This window comes from Carcharhinus amblyrhynchos, chromosome 15, assembly GCF_965287045.1.
Source record: "Carcharhinus amblyrhynchos chromosome 15, sCarAmb.v2.hapA, whole genome shotgun sequence".
NCBI lineage: Eukaryota > Metazoa > Chordata > Chondrichthyes > Carcharhiniformes > Carcharhinidae > Carcharhinus > Carcharhinus amblyrhynchos.
In genome coordinates this window covers 5,157,066-5,176,786 of record NC_137338.1, presented here as the reverse complement: position 1 = coordinate 5,176,786, position 19,721 = coordinate 5,157,066, and the positions used below count along the sequence as shown (strand labels likewise).

At 47.6% G+C, this 19,721-nt stretch overlaps 1 protein-coding gene across 2 annotated transcripts in view; it reads left to right on the top strand.

Moving 5' to 3' along the window:
- nrip1a (nuclear receptor interacting protein 1a) overlaps positions 1-19,721 on the top strand; it is a 109,410-nt gene that overhangs the window by 8,189 nt on the left and 81,500 nt on the right. The gene's annotated exons all lie outside the window — the stretch shown is intronic.

The following is a 19,721-nucleotide window of genomic DNA, read 5'->3' as shown; positions in this document are numbered from 1 at the left end:
GATTCACCACCCTTTGAGTGAAGAAGTTCCTCCTCAACTCTGATCTAAACTGCACCCCCCCACTTATCTTGAGGCTGTGCCCTCCAGTCCTGCTGTCCTTTCTAAGCGGGAAGAATCTCTCTACCTCTACCCTATCCATCCCCTTCATTATCTTATACGTCTCTATAAGATCCCCCCTCAGCCTTCTAAACTCCAACGAGTACAGACCCAGTCTATTTAGTCTCTCTTCATAGGCCAGCTCCCTCATCTCCGGTATCAGCCTAGTGAACCTCCTCTGCACTCCCTCCAAGGCCAATATATCCTTCTGCAAATGCGGCGACCAAAACTGCACACAGTACTCCAGCTGCGGCTTCACCAGTGCCCTGTACGGTTGCAGCAAGACCTCCCTGCCTTTATATTCTATCTATTCACATTCTAGTGCAGTGCCGAGGGACTGCTGCATTGTTAGGCGAGATACAAGACCCATTTGCCCTCTGGGGTGGATGTGAAAGATCCCATGGCACTATTTTGAAGGAGGGGCAATTATCCGAGTGTCCTGGCCAATGTTTGTCTCACAGTCGACAGTAAAGCGGATTATGTGGTCATTGTCACATTGTGGTGCGTGGGAGCTTAGCTGTGTGTATATTGTCTGCTCCCAATCCTACGGGTCACCAGTGATTTTACTTCAAAAGTATTCCGGTAGTGTAAAGAGTGTTGGGATTTCCAGAGATTGTGAAAGGTGCTATATAAATGTAATGGGTGGCACAGTGGGTTGGCACTGCTGCTTCACAGTGCCAGGGACCTACGATCGGTTCTGGCTTCGGGTGGCTCTCTGTGGGGATTTTGCATGTTCTCTTCGGGTGTAATTTTACTGGCATGTCTGCCCGAGTTTCATCTGACCTTGCTTGAGGCCAACGGAGAATGCCGTTCTCCGAGCCCTGCCTGCCCCCCGGATTTGGGGTGGGCGTGTCAGTAAAATTCTGGCCTTCGTGTCTGTGTGAGTTTCCTCTGGGTGCTCCGGTTTCCTCCCACACTCCAAAGATGTGCAGTTTGGGTTGATTGGCCTTGCTAAATTAACCCCCAGTGTCCCAAGGTGCGTAGGTTAGTCTTTTTCCCTTCCTTTCTTTCAGTCTCCATCTTTGATCACATTTGTGTCCTTCAGTCCCTTTCTTCCAACCATTTAAGCGACTATGATTTCTGATGACTAGGCCTTAAGCTCCAGAGTTTCCTTCTGAAACTCCTCCAACCCACTGTGGCACAGTGGTTAGCGCTGCTGCCTCACAGTGAGAAGAACCCAGGTTCAATTCCCAGCTTGGGTCACTGTCTGTGCGGAGTCTGAACGTTCTCCCCGTGTCTGTGTGGGTTTCCTCCGGGTGCTCTGGTTCCCTCCCACAGTCTGAAAGACGTGCTGGTTAGGTGCGGTGGCCGTGCTAAATTCTCCCTCAGTGCACCCGAACAGGCACCAGAGTGTGGTAAAAGAGAAAATGCTGGAAAATCCCAGCAGGTCTGGCAGCATCTGTAAGGAGAGAAAAGAGCTGACGTTTCGAGTCCAGATGACCCTTTGTCAAAGCTGCTGAGATTTTCCAGCATTTTCTATCTTGGTTTCAGATTCCAGCATCCGCAGAAATTTGCTTTAAACCAGAGTGTGGAGACTGGGGGGATTTTCACAGTAACTTCATTGCAGTGTTAATGTAAGCCGATTTGTGACAATAATAAACAAAACAAAAACAAATGGCTCCTTTTCCACCTTTAGCACTCCCCATAAACCCATTTGATCAGGTACCTTCTCCTTTTACTTGGTCTCTATTCTAGTGCTCCTACAAAGTGCCTGGGATGCTGAAGTTTCTCTTTAAATGCAGATCAAGTCCCCTTGGCACTTAGCAAAGTGAGACGTCAGTGTGTATCATTTAAGGTATTGTACTTGTTCTTTGCAGACCTCTTATACTGAATTTCTGATTTTAAATTCATACAAACGCATTTAGAACGAGAACTCCAATGTAAAGCTGTCACGTTACGATCATCCCCTCCCCTTCCCCCAACATAAGGACACTGCCACTCCATGCCCTTCACAAGGGGGGGTTGGCTAGATCATAGAATCCCTACAGTGCAGCAGGAGGCCATTTGGCCCATTGAGCCTGCACCGACCGCAATCCCACCCAGCCGCTATCCCCATAACCCCACGCATTTACCCTAGCTATTTCCCTCTGACACTAAGGGACAATTTAGCACGGCCAATCCACCTAACCTGCACATCTTTGGACTGTGGGAGGAAACCGGAGCACCCATAGGAAACCCACACAGACACTGGGAGAATGTGCCAATTCCACTCACAGAGTGACCCGAGCTGGGTATCGAACTTCTAAGATATTGGCTGAAAATTTCCCATTTTGACAGCCACGGGAATTGTAGCAGGCAAAACAGAAAACTTGGTGGACCATTCAAAAGGTCTGTTGAGTTTAGATGGAAATTTCCAGTCTTGGGGAACGGATAGCCGGAAAATCCCAGTTGTTATTTTTTTAAAATTAATTTCCATTGTGGCTCAGTGGGTTCACGTCCCATTGCGGGGATGGTGAGCACAGAATCTAGGCTATTACTCTGGGCGTGGTTCTGAGGGAGTGCTGCAGTGTCTGATCTGTCTTTCGGATGAGATGTTAAACCCAGGCCCTCCCCCCCACTTCTGCCCTGCAAAAGATCCGATGGCATGGTTTTGTGAGAGTGGAGAGCTCTCTCGGGTGACCTCTCCACATGTATACCTATCCATCCACACCACCAAATCCAGATCAGGTGGCCATTCTCCGAATGCTGTTTGTGGGACATTGCTGTTGACAAATGGGCTGCCAGCTTTCCTCATTTACAACAGTGACACGACTTTGAAAGTAGTTCATTGGCTGTAAAGCACCTCAGGACACCCTGAAGTCACAGAGTCGTAGAGGTTTACAGCATGGAAACAGGCCATTCAGCCCAACTTGTCCATGCCGCCCAGTTTTTACCACCAAACTAGTCCCAATTCTTGCATTTGGCCCATATCCCTCTATAGCCATCTTACCCAAATAACTGTCGAAATGCATTTTAAAAGGCAAAATTGTACTCCCTTCTACTACTGCCTCTGGCAGCTCGTTTCAGACATTCACCACCCTCTATGTGAAAAAATTATCCCTTTGACACTTTTGTATCTCTCCCCTCTCACCTTGAACCTATGCCCTCTAGTTTTAGACTCCCCTACCTTTGGGAAAAGATATTGACTATCTACCTTGTCTATGCCCCTCGTTATTTTATAGACCTCTATAAGATCATCTTTTAGCCTCCTACGCTCCAATGAAAAAAGATCCCAGTCTATCCAGCCTCTCCTTATAACTCAATCCATCAAGTCCCGGTGGCATCCTAGTAAACCTTTTCCGCACTCTTTCTAGTTTAATAGTATCCTTTCTATAATAGGGTGACCAGAACGCTACACAGTATTCCAAGTGAGTTGTTTTACTTGCTTTGGGTGTCTTACATTTAGTTCCTTTACTGACGGCTCAAGAATTCTGCCGTCCGATACAATTTGATGAGCTCCCAAACCGCCACCTCCCCCCCAGCTCCCCACCTTCACCTACCCCCAGCACCTCCCCCACTGTCGCCCTCAGCTCTCCCCCCAGCCCCTCACCCTCACTCCGAGAACTTCACTTCAACCCCCAGCTCCTCACCATTGTCCCCAGTTCCCCACCCTCACCCCCATGCGGACGGGACAGTGACGGTGGGAGAGAGTGACGGTGAAGGGATTGAATGCAGAGTCTGCAACCGGAGAAGTGGAATCTCAAAGCCAGGCCGCCTACCAAAGCCCACAGCTGTTGCTGCCACTCTCTCCGAATCCAGCCACGCCTGTGGGCTTCAGAAAAGTAAACGAGGGGAACTGATTCCGGTGTCTGACAACAGCTTCCCGATGAAAAGAGTGCATAGAATCCCGAATGTGCAGACAGTGGCCATTTGGCCCATCGAGCGTGCGCCGACTCTGATAGACCATCCCACTCAGGCTTTAACCCTGTAACCACCCCCCCCCACGCATTTACTCCACTCATTCACCTAACAAGCTTTAAACTGTGGGAAGAAACCAGAGAAATCCCACGCAGATACGGGGAGAACATGCAAAGTCTGCACAGACAGTGACCCAAGCTGGGAATCGAACCTGGGCCCTTGGCGCTGTGAGGCAGCAGTGCTAACCCACTGTGCCACCGCGCCGCCCCCTGTTTGTATTTTTCCTGCAGTCTACAGGCAGGTTTAGAAGGATGGGTTAACACAGAGCAGAGATCCCCGATTGGAGGATTCTGATCAACTTTGCTGACTGTTTGATGAACAGTTTGCATGTTTTGCAGAAAGTCCTACAACACCAGCAGCACTGACTGACAATGTCCTCATTTGTACTCCTCGCAATTAATTTCCCGTTGTGCCAATGAAGGGAAATTCTGAGAGAATCCAGGCAGGATCATCCTCAATAAAAAAAAATTACTGCGGGTGCTGGAATCCGAAGCAAAAACAAAAAAGTGCTGGAAAATCTCAACAGGTCTGACAGCATCTGTGGGGATAGAATAGATAAGGGATGTCACATCCTACAAAGCACAGATTAGATAGAGAGTGTACCTCTACACTGTCCCCATCAAACACTCCCAGGATAGGTACAGCACGGGGTTAGATACAGAGTAAAGCTCCCTCCACACTGTCCCCCATCAAACACTCCCAGGATAGGTACAGCACGGGGTTAGATACAGAGTAAAGCTCCCTCTACACTGTCCCCATCAAACACTCCCAGGCCAGGTACAGCACGGGGTTAGATACAGAGTAAAGCTCCCTCTACACTGTCCCCATCAAACGCTCCCAGGACAGGTACAGCACGGGGTTAAATACAGAGTAAAGCTCCCTCTACACTGTCCCCATCAAACACTCCCGGGACAGGTACAGCACGGGGTTAGATACAGAGTGCAGGGCTCATACCTCTGCCTCGGAACATTATGGGTTGAAGAACTATCTGTGCGGCGTTGTGATGTTTGAAATGAGGATCTCAGTTTGACAGAACAGATTCCATAGGACTATTTGAAAACAGGAACTGCTTTGGCACCCTCCCTGGTGAACTGGCCCATATTTATCCCTTCACTCGCATCATTAAAACACAGTGTCTGATCATCAACTCCATTGCTGTTAGTAAGACCCAACTCTGCACAATTTGGCTGCCATTCTTTCAGGGAGCATTCCCCAAAATTGGAGCAAATATACTTGAGATGGTCTCTTCAAAAAGTAGACTAGTGATATAGGAAGCTCACATGCCAGAACAGAGTTGCTACACATCTAGTTATTCTTCTACATGGGAGCCTCTAAACTTTGCTTTTGCTCTGTGATTTTTCATTGAAGTCTTGTCCCCGTGTCTCCCATTGTAAACTGTGACGTTATCATTACTCACTAAAATCTCAATGTCCACAGTCATAGGCAAGTTCAGGCTTGGGCCTCTAGGGGCCCTGTACTGGGAGTTTCTGAAATCTCTCTCACAACTATATAACTGTCTGTTCGGAATCTGCATGTTCTCCCCATGTCTGCGTGGGTTTCCTCGGGTGCTTCAATTTCCTCCCACAGTCCGAAAGGCATGCTGGTTAGGTGCATCGGCCATGCTAAATTTGCCCTCTGTGTACCCGAACAGGCGCCGGAGTGTGGCGACTAGGGGATTTTCACAGTAACTTCATTGTAGTAAGCCTACTTGTGACAATGATAAATAAAGTCTCAACATAGAAATATTACAATCCTGTACTCGAGTCAGTCCTATAATTGAATTCCGTAACTCATTCTGCGCTGAGAATTGGCCTCTGCCTGCGTCCTCCTTCCACTTCCCTCTTTCCCCCGCTCCCTCCCTCCGCCCCCGCTACTCCCTGTTGGCTGTTTCATTTCTCCAGCCAGCCTGATTTGACATCTTGACTCTCCCATCTGAGATCCAACCAGAAAGGAGGCGCAGCTTCCATTGTCAATTCCAACGTCCAGATCTCAGCATCTCTTGGGCGCCTGACGTTTGTCGCTGGAGTATTTGAGCATGTGTGTGACATCACCACGTAGAACGTGAAGACCACATGACATTTCTGCATCATTGTGGCCTGCGCAGAGTGGTACGGGTAGGCCGGGCGCAGCCGAGTGACATCACTGGATTTTCACGCATCCGAGGACAGGCGCAAGTACGCAGGCCGCTGTCGGCGGCCATCTTGCATTGACAGGAGACGCAGGCCGGAACTTTCCAGCAGTTCGTGCCAAGATTCCGCCAATGAAACAATCCCACCAAGGGTTTTCCTGGCAGCATGAGGGGAATTCCCATTGATAGCGGTGGGACCAGAAGGTCCCACTGCTGACCAATGGTGCACCACCTCCCACCACCGAGAAACACACAGCGGGAAGGCAGGAGAATCCCGTGGTCAGTGTTACAAAAAACAAAATGCTGAAGGAGATCTGAAATAAAAACAGGAAAAAACTCAGCGGAGAGAGATCTTTGCTCTGTATCTAACCCTGTGCTGTACCTGTCCTGGGAGTGTTTGATGGGGGACAGTGTAGAGGGAGCTTTACTCTGTATCTAACCCTGTGCTGTACCTGTCCTGGGAGTGTTTGATGGGGGACAGTGTAGAGGGAGCTTTACTCTGTATCTAACCCTGTGCTGTACCTGTCCTGGGACCGTTTGATGGGGACAGTGTAGAGGGAGCTTTACTCTGTATCTAACCCCGTGCTGTACCTGTCCTGGGAGCGTTTGATGGGGACAGTGTAGAGGGAGCTTTACTCTGTATCTAACCCTGTGCTGTACCTGTCCTGCGAGTGTTTGATGGGGGACAGTGTAGAGGGAGCTTTACTCTGTATCTAACCCTGTGCTGTACCTGTCCTGGGAGTGTTTGATGGGGGACAGTGTAGAGGGAGCTTTACTCTGTATCTAACCCCGTGCTGTACCTGTCCTGGGAGTGTTTGATGGGGACAGTGTAGAGGGAGCTTTACTCTGTATCTAACCCCATGCTGTACCTGTCCTGGGAGTGTTTGATGGGGGACAGTGTAGAGAGAGCTTTACTCTGTATCTAACCCTGTGCTGTACCTGCCCTGGGAGTGTTTGATGGGGACAGTGTAGAGGGAGCTTTACTCTGTATCTAACCCCGTGCTGTACCTGTCCTGGGAGTGTTTGATGGGGGACAGTGTAGAGGGAGCTTTACTCTGTATCTAACCCCGTGCTGTACCTGTCCTGGGAGTGTTTGTTGGGGACAGTGTAGAGGGAGCTTTACTCTGTATCTAACCCCATGCTGTACCTGTCCTGGGAGTGTTTGATGGGGGACAGTGTAGAGAGAGCTTTACTCTGTATCTAACCCCATGCTGTACCTGTCCTGGGAGTGTTTGATGGGGGGACAGTGTAGAGGGAACTTTACTCTGTATCTAACCCTGTGCTGTACCTGTCCTGGGAATGTTTGATGGGGACAGTGTAGAGGGAACTTTACTCTGTATCTAACCCGGGGTTAGATACAGAGTAAAGCTCCCTCTACACTGTCTGTGGAGATAGGAACAGTTAACATTTCGAGTCCTGATGACTTCATCAGAACTCAGGGAGAATAATTTCAAAGCAATCACATTAAACACGAACCATTAGCGCTGCTTCTTTCCCCGTAGATGCTGCCAGACCTGCTGAGACTTTCCAGCCCCTTCTGTTTTCATTCCAGTCCCTACGTAGAGGATAGGTGATTGTGGGGTGAGATACTCGCCAGTGTTTCTCTGAAGGAGAAACGGGCTTGGATTTTGAATTGAGGGAATTTAGCTCATTAATCTAGTTCTGACATCTCTGAGCAAGCTGCGAGATACGTACAATGTAGGGGAGGCAATGGCCTGATGATGTTATAGCTGGACTATTAACTTGAAAACTCAGCTAATGTTTTGGGGGAACCCAGGTTCAATAAAAAAATTCAATAAAAAAAATCTGTGATTAATAATCTACTGATGACCATGAAACCATTGTTGGAAAAACCCACCTGGTTCACTAATGTCCTTTAGAGAAGGAAATTTGCCATCTTTAACTGGCCTTTTTTAATTCATTCATAAATTAATTCATTGGACATGGGCGTCGCTGGCTGGCCAGCATTTATTGCCCATCGCTAGTTGCCCGAGGGCAGTTGAGGGTCAACCTCATTGCTGTGGCTCTGGAGTCACATGTAGGCTGGACCAGGCCAGACGGACTTACCTGTGTCTCCAGAGACACAGCAATGTGGTTGACTCTCAACTGTCCTCGGGCAACTTAGCGATGGGCAATAAATGCTGGCCAGCCAGCGATGCCCGTATCCCAGGAAAAGTCCACCTAACGGCCGCTGGAAGAACATAAGAACATAAGAAATAGGAGCAGGAGTAGGCCATCTAGCCCTTCGAGCCTGCCCCGCCATTCAATAAGATCATGGCTGATCTGTCGTGGCTCAGTTCCACTTTCCCGCCCTCTCCCCATAACCCTTAATCCCCTCTCTTATCAAAAACCCATCAACCCGCGTCTTAAAAATATTTAGCGAGGCAGCCTCCACCACTTCAACGGGCAGAGAATTCCAGAGATTCACCACCCTTTGAGTGAAGAAGTTCCTCCTCAACTCCGTTCTAAACCGCCCCCCTTTGATCTTGAGGCTGTGCCCCCTAGTCCTACTGTCTTTTTTGAGCGGGAAGAGTCTCTCCACCTCTATCCTATCCATCCCATTCATCATCTTATACGTTTCAATTAGCAGCAGCACATTGAGCACCGCGGGTAGAGTAACGGGTGAAGAGGGTTACGAATATTTCCGAATGCCGACCACGCTGATATGTCCTTGGATTGTCTGCTTGCCGTTCCTTCGTCTAACAAACATCCAGTGTTATTTTCTTTGCGAAACCAGGTGGCGATAAGCGAGTGAGGCCAACAGCCTTCGATGGGGGGGGGGGGATAAAAAACAGTTCAAATTCTTTTGTCACTGGCCCCCACGCTTCATCAGTCTCTCCCCGCTCAATGGGGCCGGATTTTGCAGAATCCTCATATTGTGACCCTGATCCGAATAGGAAGGTCACTTCATTTTGATGGAAGACACTGGCACCCACCCTCCCCTCCCCCTGCCCCCCCACCCCCATCCCCCCCAGTCCTCTTTTGGAATGGTTTATTTTAAACTAAAAGCCGACTCTCGGCCTGAGGCAGTTTTGTTTTCAGGATCAAACGCGTCCATCCCTTGAAAGAAACACAGGGAATACTGGGGATAGTCGGGAGCAGGGGAGGAAAAGAGTTAGCAAGAAACAATTAACGCTGAGAAATTGCCCCATAGTGTCCAGGGATGTGTAGGTTAGAGGGATTAGTGGGTATAACACGTTGGGATAGGGGGGTAGGGCCTGGGTGGGATTGTGTTCAGTGCAGACTCGATGGGCCGAAGGGCCTCTTTCTGTACTGTAGGGGTTCCATGATTCAGCCTTTCCCTACCTCACAATGTTTCGAAGCGCTTCCTAGCCAGCTGAATACTTTTTTAAAGTTGATTTATCGGTCACAAGTACATTAACACTGCAATGAAGTTACTGTGAAAATCCCCCAGTGGCCACACTCCAGCACCTGTTCGGGTACACTGAGGGAGAAGTTAGCTTGGCCAATGCATCCAACCAGCACGTCTTTCGGACTGTGGGAGGAGATCAGAGCACCCTAAGGAAACCCATGCAGACACGGGGAGAACGTGCAAACTCCACACAGACAGCAGCCTGAGCCGGGAATCAAACCCGGGCCTCTGGCACTGTGAGGCAGTGACGCTAACCCACTGTGCCACCGTGCCGCCTTTTCTGAAGAGCAGTCACTCAACACAGTAATGTGAAAATGAGAAGATAATCTATTGTTGGGATGTTGCTTGACGGCCAAATATTGAGCCAGGAGATCGGAGAATTTCTCCCCCTCGTTCTTCCAAATTGGCGCTGTGAGGTAGTTTAGTTTCGCCAGGCGGGGGCCTGCTTTGTCGTCTCTTCTGAAGGGAGGCAGCGCCCATGGTGCCGCGCTCCCTCGGTACTGCTCTCATTTGCCTCCGTTACGAGAAGCCTCTGGGGGTAGAATCTGAATTTGGAGACCGAGGCGCTGCCAACTGGGCCGAGGCTCGACTCTGAACAAAACCGGGAGCAACCAGGCAGCTTGCCTGGCGTTTGTGTTGCCGGGAGCATTTCAGGAACTGCGCTGGGGGCCCGAGGGGCGGGTGATGGGGGGGGGGGAGGGAAATGCCTCGTCCAAAACTGAGCAGTGCCTGCGATGTGGATAACCCTTTGAGGTCGGAGGTCGATAGGTGCAGGTCAAAGGACCAGTTGCTTTCTGCTTTGAAAGGTCATTTTCCCGGACCAGTAATTTTTGCTTAGATCATGGAATGTGACCCCTCACTTCAAAAAAGGTGAGAGGTCGTGGGGTCAAGGGTAGGATAGTCCCCGTCCCGAAAAGCTCGAATCTCTGTGGCTGGTTGTTAATAAAACATTCCGAATGGAATCCCTCCCAGGGAAATTATCCAGCGACATTCAAAACCTGCCTCTTTCTCTTTCTTTCCTTCTCCCATTTCTCGATGGTTTTCAATTCCCTTTTCTTTATTTTGAAACCCTGTGACGCTGTCTGCTCTGACGCGCGCCCTGGGGAGTTTAAACACAAAATTGCCCAGTGGCTGTCACTCAGCGCGTTAAATCCCTGCCCCTGCTCGGGTTCACTTTCTCGGGTCAGTACCAGACTGAGGCATGCACCGCAGGAAAGGGGCCCCCAGCAGGAGGGAGGGGGAGGCGAGCGAGTCAGCGTTCAGGCTCCGCACCACAGTCCTGTAAGCCCCCCTGCTGCAGCCGGCCTCCACTTTGAAGAAGAGAGATTTGCATTTGTATAGTGCCTGTCGTGGCCACCGCTCCCCTCAGAGGGATTGCCAGACAACAAACTGAGGAGGAAGTGATGGCCGAGTGGCATTATCGCCAGACTATTAATCCAGCAACTCAGCTAATAATCCGGGGACCTGGGTTCGAATCCTGCCACAGCAGATGGTGGAATTTGAATTCAATTTCTAAAAAAAAAACTGTGTGGAAATTAAGAATCTACTGATGACCATTGTAGATTGTCAGAGGGAAAAACCCATCTGATTCACTCACGTCCTTCAGGAAAGGAAATCTGCCATCCTTACCCAGTCTGGCCTGCATGTGACTCCAGGGCCACGATAGTTTGACTGAATCTTGATTAGCCCTCAGGGATGGGCAATAAATGCTGGCCAGCCAGAGAGTGGTGCGCACAGTGGTGTTTATTCAGCAGGGTAAGGGTCACTCACTGTGTAACTGTACAGAGTCACTGTTTATTCAGGGTAAGGATCACTCACTGTGTAACTGTACAGAGTCACTGTTTATTCAGGGTAAGGGTCACTCACTGTGTAACTGTACAGAGTCACTGTTTATTCAGGGTAAGGGTCACTCACTGTGTAACTGTACAGAGTCACTGTTTTTTCAGAGTGAGGATCACTCACTGTGTAACTGTACAGAGTCACTGTTTATTCAGGGTAAGGATCACTCACTGTGTAACTGTACAGAGTCACTGTTTATTCAGGGTAAGGGTCACTCACTGTGTAACTGTACAGAGTCACTGTTTATTCAGGGTAAGGATCACTCACTGTGTAACTGTACAGAGTCACTGTTTATTCAGGGTAAGGATCACTCACTGTGTAACTGTACAGAGTCACTGTTTATTCAGGGTGAGGGTCACTCTCTGTGTAACTGTACAGAGTCACTGTTTATTCAGGGTAAGGATCACTCACTGTGTAACTGTACAGAGTCACTGTTTATTCAGGGTAAGGGTCACTCTCTGTGTAACTGTACAGAGTCACTGTTTATTCAGGGTAAGGGTCACTCACTGTGTAACTGTACAGAGTCACTGTTTATTCAGGGTGAGGGTCACTCACTGTGTAACTGTACAGAGTCACTGTTTATTCAGGGTAAGGATCACTCACTGTGTAACTGTACAGAGTCACTGTTTATTCAGGGTAAGGATCACTCACTGTGTAACTGTACAGAGTCACTGTTTATTCAGGGTAAGGGTCACTCACTGTGTAACTGTACAGAGTCACTGTTTATTCAGGGTAAGGATCACTCACTGTGTAACTGTACAGAGTCACTGTTTATTCAGGGTAAGGGTCACTCACTGTGTAACTGTACAGAGTCACTGTTTATTCAGGGTAAGGATCACTCACTGTGTAACTGTACAGAGTCACTGTTTATTCAGGGTAAGGATCACTCACTGTGTAACTGTACAGAGTCACTGTTTATTCAGGGTGAGGGTCACTCTCTGTGTAACTGTACAGAGTCACTGTTTATTCAGGGTAAGGATCACTCACTGTGTAACTGTACAGAGTCACTGTTTATTCAGGGTGAGGGTCACTCTCTGTGTAACTGTACAGAGTCACTGTTTATTCAGGGTAAGGATCACTCACTGTGTAACTGTACAGAGTCACTGTTTATTCAGGGTAAGGGTCACTCACTGTGTAACTGTACAGAGTCACTGTTTATTCAGGGTGAGGGTCACTCACTGTGTAACTGTACAGAGTCACTGTTTATTCAGGGTAAGGATCACTCACTGTGTAACTGTACAGAGTCACTGTTTATTCAGGGTAAGGGTCACTCACTGTGTAACTGTACAGAGTCACTGTTTATTCAGGGTAAGGGTCACTCACTGTGTAACTGTACAGAGTCACTGTTTATTCAGAGTTTGGGTCACTCTCTGTGTAACTGTACAGAGTCACTGTTTATTCAGGGTAAGGGTCACTCACTGTGTAACTGTACAGAGTCACTGTTTATTCAGGGTAAGGATCACTCACTGTGTAACTGTACAGAGTCACTGTTTATTCAGGGTAAGGATCACTCACTGTGTAACTGTACAGAGTCACTGTTTATTCAGGGTAAGGGTCACTCACTGTGTAACTGTACAGAGTCACTGTTTATTCAGGGTAAGGGTCACTCACTGTGTAACTGTACAGAGTCACTGTTTATTCAGAGTGAGGGTCACTCTCTGTGTAACTGTACAGAGTCACTGTTTATTCAGGGTAAGGGTCACTCACTGTGTAACTGTACAGAGTCACTGTTTATTCAGGGTAAGGGTCACTCACTGTGTAACTGTACAGAGTCACTGTTTATTCAGGGTAAGGGTCACGCACTGTGTAACTGTACAGAGTCACTGTTTATTCAGGGTGAGGGTCACTCTCTGTGTAACTGTACAGATTCACTGTTTATTCAGGGTAAGGGTCACTCACTGTGTAACTGTACAGAGTCACTGTTTATTCAGGGTAAGGATCACTCACTGTGTAACTGTACAGAGTCACTGTTTATTCAGGGTGAGGGTCACTCACTGTGTAACTGTACAGAGTCACTGTTTATTCAGGGTAAGGGTCACTCACTGTGTAACTGTACAGAGTCGCTGTTTATTCAGGGTGAGGGTCACTCACTGTGTAACTGTACAGAGTCACTGTTTATTCAGGGTGAGGGTCACTCACTGTGTAACTGTACAGAGTCACTGTTTATTCAGGGTAAGGATCACTCACTGTGTAACTGTACAGAGTCACTGTTTATTCAGGGTAAGGATCACTCACTGTGTAACTGTACAGAGTCACTGTTTATTCAGGGTAAGGGTCACTCACTGTGTAACTGTACAGAGTCACTGTTTATTCAGAGTGAGGGTCACTCTCTGTGTAACTGTACAGAGTCACTGTTTATTCAGGGTAAGGGTCACTCACTGTGTAACTGTACAGCGTCACTGTTTATTCAGGGTAAGGGTCACTCACTGTGTAACTGTACAGAGTCACTGTTTATTCAGAGTGAGGGTCACTCTCTGTGTAACTGTACAGAGTCACTGTTTATTCAGGGTGAGGGTCACTCACTGTGTAACTGTACAGAGTCACTGTTTATTCAGGGTAAGGGTCACTCACTGTGTAACTGTACAGAGTCACTGTTTATTCAGGGTGAGGGTCACTCACTGTGTAACTGTACAGAGTCACTGTTTATTCAGGGTAAGGGTCACTCACTGTGTAACTGTACAGAGTCACTGTTTATTCAGAGTGAGAATCATTCACTGTGTAACTGTACAGAGTCACTGTTTATTCAGCAGGGTAAGGATCACTCACTGTGTAACTGTACAGAGTCACTGTTTAATCAGGGTGAGGATCACTCACTGTGTAACTGTACAGAGTCACTGTTTATTCAGGGTAAGGATCACTCACTGTGTAACTGTACAGAGTCACTGTTTATTCAGGGTGAGGGTCACTCTCTGTGTAACTGTACAGAGTCACTGTTTATTCAGGGTAAGGGTCACTCACTGTGTAACTGTACAGAGTCACTGTTTATTCAGGGTAAGGGTCATTCACTGTGTAACTGTACAGAGTCACTGTTTATTCAGGGTGAGAATCACTCACTGTGTAACTGTACAGAGTCACTGTTTATTCAGGGTGAGGGTCACCCACTGTGTAACTGTACAGAGTCACTGTTTATTCAGGGTGAGGATCACTCACTGTGTAACTGTACAGAGTCACTGTTTATTCAGGGTAAGGGTCACTCACTGTGTAACTGTACAGAGTCACTGTTTATTCAGGGTAAGGATCACTCACTGTGTAACTGTACAGAGTCACTGTTTATTCAGGGTGAGGGTCACTCACTGTGTAACTGTACAGAGTCACTGTTTATTCAGAGTGAGAATCACTCTCTGTGTAACTGTACAGAGTCACTGTTTATTCAGGGTAAGGATCACTCACTGTGTAACTGTACAGAGCCATTGTTTATTCAGAGTGAGAATCATTCACTGTGTAACTGTACAGAGTCACTGTTTATTCAGGGTGAGGGTCACTCACTGTGTAACTGTACAGAGTTACTGTTTACTCAGAGTGAGAATCATTCACTGTGTAACTGTACAGAGTCACTGTTTATTCAGGGTAAGGATCACTCACTGTGTAACTGTACAGAGTCACTGTTTATTCAGTGTGAGAATCACTCTCTGTGTAACTGTACAGAGTCACTGTTTAATCAGGGTGAGGATCACTCATTGTGTAACTGTACAGAGTCACTGTTAATTCAGGGTGAGGGTCACTCACTGTGTAACTGTACAGAGTCACTGTTTATTCAGGGTAAGGGTCACTCACTGTGTAACTGTACAGAGTCACTGTTTATTCAGGGTAAGGGTCACTCACTGTGTAACTGTACAGAGTCACTGTTTATTCAGGGTGAGGGTCACTCACTGTGTAACTGTACAGAGTCACTGTTTATTCAGGGTGAGGGTCACTCACTGTGTAACTGTACAGAGTCACTGTTTATTCAGGGTAAGGATCACTCACTGTGTAACTGTACAGAGTCACTATTTATTCAGGGTAAGGGTCACTCACTGTGTAACTGTACAGAGTCACTGTTTATTCAGGGTGAGGATCACTCACTGTGTAACTGTACAGAGTCACTGTTTATTCAGGGTAAGGGTCACTCACTGTGTAACTGTACAGAGTCACTGTTTATTCAGGGTAAGGATCACTCACTGTGTAACTGTACAGAGTCACTGTTTATTCAGGGTAAGGGTCACTCACTGTGTAACTGTACAGAGTCACTGTTTATTCAGGGTGAGGGTCATTCACTGTGCAAGTGTACAGAGTCACTGTTTATTCAGGGTAAGGATCACTCATTGTGTAACTGTACAGAGTCAATGTTTATTCAGGGTAAGGGTCACTCACTGTGTAACTGTACAGAGTCAATGTTTATTCAGGGTAAGGATCACTCACTGTGTAACTGTACAGAGTCACTGTTTATTCATGGTGAGGATCACTCATTGTGTAACTGTACAGAGTCAATGTTTATTCAGGGTAAGGGTCACTCACTGCGTAACTGTACAGAGTCAATGTTTATTCAGGGTGAGGGTCACTCACTGTGTAACTGTACAGAGTCACTGTTTACTCAGAGTGAGAATCATTCACTGTGTAACTGTACAGAGTCACTGTTTATTCAGGGTGAGGGTCACTCACTGTGTAACTGTACAGAGTCACTGTTTATTCAGGGTGAGAATCACTCTCTGTGTAACTGTACAGAGTCAATGTTTATTCAGGGTAAGGATCACTCACTGTGTAACTGTACAGAGTCACTGTTTATTCAGAGTGAGAATCATTCACTGTGTAACTGTACAGAGTCACTGTTTATTCAGGGTGAGGATCACTCACTGTGTAACTGTACAGAGTCACTGTTTATTCAGAGTGAGAATCATTCACTGTGTAACTGTACAGAGTCACTGTTTATTCAGGGTGAGGATCACTCACTGTGTAACTGTACAGAGTGACTGTTTATTCAGAGTGAGAATCACTCTCTGTGTAACTGTACAGAGTCAATGTTTATTCAGGGTAAGGGTCACTCACTGTGTAACTGTACAGAGTCACTGTTTATTCAGGGTAAGGGTCACTCACTGTGTAACTGTACAGAGTCACTGTTTATTCAGGGTAAGGATCACTCACTGTGTAACTGTACAGAGTCACTGTTTATTCAGTGTGAGAATCACTCTCTGTGTAACTGTACAGAGTCAATGTTTAATCAGGGTGAGGATCACTCATTGTGTAACTGTACAGAGTCACTGTTTATTCAGGGTAAGGGTCACTCATTGTGTAACTGTACAGAGTCACTGTTTATTCAGGGTAAGGGTCACTCACTGTGTAACTGTACAGAGTCACTGTTTATTCAGGGTGAGGGTCACTCACTGTGTAACTGTACAGAGTCACTGTTTATTCAGGGTGAGGGTCACTCACTGTGTAACTGTACAGAGTCACTGTTTATTCAGGGTAAGGATCACTCACTGTGTAACTGTACAGAGTCACTATTTATTCAGGGTAAGGGTCACTCACTGTGTAACTGTACAGAGTCACTGTTTATTCAGGGTGAGGATCACTCACTGTGTAACTGTACAGAGTCACTGTTTATTCAGGGTAAGGGTCACTCACTGTGTAACTGTACAGAGTCACTGTTTATTCAGGGTAAGGATCACTCACTGTGTAACTGTACAGAGTCACTGTTTATTCAGGGTAAGGGTCACTCACTGTGTAACTGTACAGAGTCACTGTTTATTCAGGGTGAGGATCACTCACTGTGTAACTGTACAGAGTCACTGTTTATTCAGGGTAAGGGTCACTCACTGTGTAACTGTACAGAGTCACTGTTTATTCAGGGTAAGGGTCACTCACTGTGTAACTGTACAGAGTCACTGTTTATTCAGGGTGAGGATCACTCACTGTGTAACTGTACAGAGTCACTGTTTATTCAGGGTAAGGGTCACTCACTCTGTAACTGTACAGAGTCACTGTTTATTCAGGGTAAGGGTCACTCACTGTGTAACTGTACAGAGTCACTGTTTATTCAGGGTAAGGATCACTCATTGTGTAACTGTACAGAGTCACTGTTTATTCAGGGTGAGGGTCACTCACTGTGTAACTGTACAGAGTCACTGTTTATTCAGGGTAAGGGTCACTCACTGTGTAACTGTACAGAGTCACTGTTTATTCAGGGTAAGGATCACTCACTGTGTAACTGTACAGAGTCACTGTTTATTCAGAGTGAGAATCACTCACTGTGTAACTGTACAGAGTCACTGTTTATTCAGGGTGAGGGTCACTCACTGTGTAACTGTACAGAGTCACTGTTTATTCAGGGTGAGGGTCACTCACTGTGTAACTGTACAGAGTCACTGTTTATTCAGGGTGAGGGTCACTCACTGTGTAACTGTACAGAGTCACTGTTTATTCAGGGTGAGGGTCACTCACTGTGTAACTGTACAGAGTCACTGTTTATTCAGGGTGAGGGTCACTCACTGTGTAACTGTACAGAGTCACTGTTTATTCAGCAAGTTAAGGATTACTCACCGTGTAATTGTACAGGAGTCGCTATTTATTCAGGGTCATTCACTGTGTAGCTGTCCAGAGTCACTGTTTATTTATAGTGAGGGTCACTCACTGTGCACCTGTACAGGGTCACTGTTTATTCAGGGTAAGGGTCACTCACTGTGTAACTGTACAGGGTCACTGTTTATTCAGGGTAAGGATCACTCTCTGTGATCCTCACTCATTCACTTCTATCGCTTATATGCGAACGTTCTGATTGAATGCTATTCTCTACACTCTCCCCGTTGTCTATATATAACCACGGGTGTGAAATCATTCCCGTCATAGCATCTCCTTACTGAATTCACACGCTCCCTGAACTTTAACCTTCCTCTTCCCTCCCTACTGTCTCTTCAAATCTGAGGGTCAGTGGAACACCGCTTCCTGGATCGGCCTGTGTGCTGTGTTACCGTTGTTTCACAGATTATTAGGAGTGATTAGGACAGATGAACAAAATCTTGCTCAAAGGAAGAGGCTTAACAGCAGTGAGAGAGGTAGAGAGGACCAGGGAGCGGCTTCCAGAACTTTGAACCCTGGCACCTGGAATCATGCAGTTGGCTGGGGAATGAGTAAACTGAGGGATTGAAGGAGGATAGTGATTTGGGAGTGTGTGGGGCTGGAGGAGGTTACAGAGATAGGGAGGAGCCCAAAGCATGAAAGCAGTTTGGGAACCAGGAAGAGAGTTTGAAAGCTTAAGGTTCTGAACATTTGTTTGTAGGTTCAGAGTAAGGTTGGAGCACCGAGGAGTCTGAAGAGTGGGCGGGGGTGTGGGGGTGCTGAAATATCCTCCAGAGCGGGTGTCACTTATCACTGTGCAGAGCGGAGCAGATCACTGTCTGGCTCTGGTGAGGGGGAGACTCACTCGAGGGCGAGGACACTGAGGCAGTTCCTGCCTCGGAGGAGGTCTCCACAGATAGCTCTGATGAGGAGCCTGGATAGGAAGGCTGTGAGGATGAGGAGGCAGCCTTGATGAACCTTCAGGGAGGCATTGATCCAGTGCTGCTCGGATGCCAAGTCTTGGCTTCCATCTCAGTGTAGGGGGGGGGTGCCTCCTTCACACACATTTCTGGCAATACAATGCCAGGACCCCGATGCCACCTCACAATCTCTGTAATGAGGTTTGCTGCCCGCGCCGTCTATCGTGAGGCACTGGTGAGTTTGGCACCTATTGGAAACGTGAATGACAGTCAGGTCATTGCAACACAATCCTTATTTATATCTTCAGCAAACAAGGGACAGAATATAAAATGGTCAGCACAGTTACACAGAAACAAAATATTGATGTAAATGTACCCATCCCGCGCTCGCCGTACCTTCAACTTACACTGCTGAGTGTTAGGTCCTGGTGTCCCCGCTCGCTGGCAGCAGCCTTGGACGCAGGTCGCTGACTCCGCTGGCTCATTGACCCCGATGACCTTGGCAGTCGTCCTCTGGCCAGCGAGGCCCGAGCAGACACTGTCTGGGAGGGTGGGACCCCTGACAAGACTGGGCATCCTCAGTCATCGCTGCCTGGGAAGATGCCACACTCAGTGAGAGAGGGGCAGGGGAGCTGCCAGTCTCATCTGGCAGGTAGTGAGAGGAGCTCACAGAGAAGAGGGACAGCTCACCCACTCTGCGTGAGGCACGTCTGCACCTCCCTCCTCACAGATGACGGTAGGATCTGTGTCTCAACAGTGTCTCATCATCTCGCACACTGCCAGTGAACTCCTGGTGTGATGGACTGCCATACAATGTTGGCAAATGTGAGGTTCTCTGTTTTGGTAGGAATAACAGCAAAATGGACTATTATTTAAATGGTAAAAACTTGCAGCATGCTGCTGTGTAGAGGGACCTGGGTGTTCTTGTGCATGAATCACA